This window comes from Pteropus medius, unplaced genomic scaffold, assembly GCF_902729225.1.
Source record: "Pteropus medius unplaced genomic scaffold, Ma_sr-lr_union100, whole genome shotgun sequence".
Classification (NCBI taxonomy): domain Eukaryota; kingdom Metazoa; phylum Chordata; class Mammalia; order Chiroptera; family Pteropodidae; genus Pteropus; species Pteropus medius.
In genome coordinates, this window is record NW_024345861.1 from 1,415,378 (window position 1) to 1,417,085 (window position 1,708).

The 1,708-nt window shown below is 30.6% G+C and overlaps 1 pseudogene; it reads right to left on the reverse strand.

Annotated features, from left to right (window-relative positions):
* Positions 1-457: 457 nt before the first annotated feature.
* On the reverse strand, positions 458-576 carry LOC120612272 (uncharacterized; annotated as a pseudogene).
* Between the last annotated feature and the right edge of the window lie 1,132 nt (positions 577-1,708).

The following is a 1,708-nucleotide window of genomic DNA, read 5'->3' on the forward strand; positions in this document are numbered from 1 at the left end:
TCTGTTATTGTTATATTTTTTTTCCAATTTGCTAGGCTGAGTATTGATTAATAGTGCTACCATTCTTTGATAATAAACGTTTAAAAAGATATTGAAACTCAAAGCTATGTAATAACCAAGCCTTCGATTTATCTCAATATTCTGAATGCTTCTCAGATAATAGCAATTAGTTTTGGCATTGTCAGTGTCAAACAACAAGGTACAAAGTGTATACTGTGCATTAAGCTGTACTTATGAGAAATCAGGTGAGGAAAGTGATTACCTTTTGGAATCTATACGAACCATTAAACTTTTCTTAACATCACTTTGTATATCTAAAAACATAGTAAATACATAAGACAATTTGCTTATCTCTTATTATTTTTTTTAATTTTATTTTATTGGTGAGGCAACCCTTGGTTGACCTCACAGATTGCAAGAACTTTGTCAGTTTACAATCTCTTATGTTTTGTTTTTATGCCTACAGCACCTGGTCTTCCTAGGTGGTCTCCCATCCAAGTACTAACCAGGCCCAACCCTGCTTAGCTTCCAAGATCAGATGGGATCCGGCTTGTTCAGGGTAGCATGACCATAGACTCATCTCTTATTATTAACATGTCTACAGAATATATGGCCTGGAGCAAGATTAATGAATGATAAAATTGTATAGGTCTATAAGGACTATTAAAGATCATCTATTATAACTCTAATTTTTAAGAATCAAGATATTTTTAATAGTGGTAATTTTAAATGTGGTTCCTGACTTTTAATTTTTAAAATAACAAAAAGTAGATTTAAGGAAAAAAAAACTGATATTTTTACCATCTAGAATGAACTAAAATAAATTAATGGATGAAGTGGAAGACTACATTGAACACTATAAATTCTCTTCTTGCCTCCCCAGAGGTAGACACTCACTATAACAGTTCAGAAAATGTCTGTACAGTTCAAGATTTATATTGTTGTTTTTTATATTTATTTAACAAATACTAAAGTACTTAGTATGTGCCAGACAGTTATTAACATGTTCCAAAGATTTGCTCATATAATCCTCATAGTAATCCACATTTTACAGGTGACCATTTTACAAAAGAATAATTAAGTATCTTGCCCAAGGTCATAAGAAGTGATAAGATGCAAAGTTATATCTAGAGTCAGTGCGTAAAAATGCATGTTTCCATCTATAATGTATAGAATGACTTATTAATTTTGCGTTCCTTACAAAATTTATATAATTTATACATTGAACTTATTCAGTAGTTTGCTCTTAATTCACTGAACATTATGTGTTTGAGATCCTCTTATATGTGTGTATGTATTATTTATTTAGTTTATTTTAACCACTGTGTACCATCTATTATATGAATATGCCACAATATATGTATTATATCAATGGATAATTGGATTTTCACCAAATATTTTGTATTTCAAACTATGTTGCACCACACATTTAAAAATATTTTGTGATGCACGCATGTGATAACTGCTCTAGATTTTTTTAAATGTAGATGTATACTTGCCTTATCATAGAATGTATGCATTTTCAATTTGCTTTAAGCTGCCAAAACAGAACTCTAAGCTTGTTGTTATAACAGCAATTCTGATGACCTAGAAGATCCTGGTCCCCAGATATGCATTCACTTTCTACCAGCAATGCAAGCAATAATCTGAATGATGCTGTTAAGGGATTTTGCAGATATAATTAAAATACCAAGTCAGTTGATTTTAA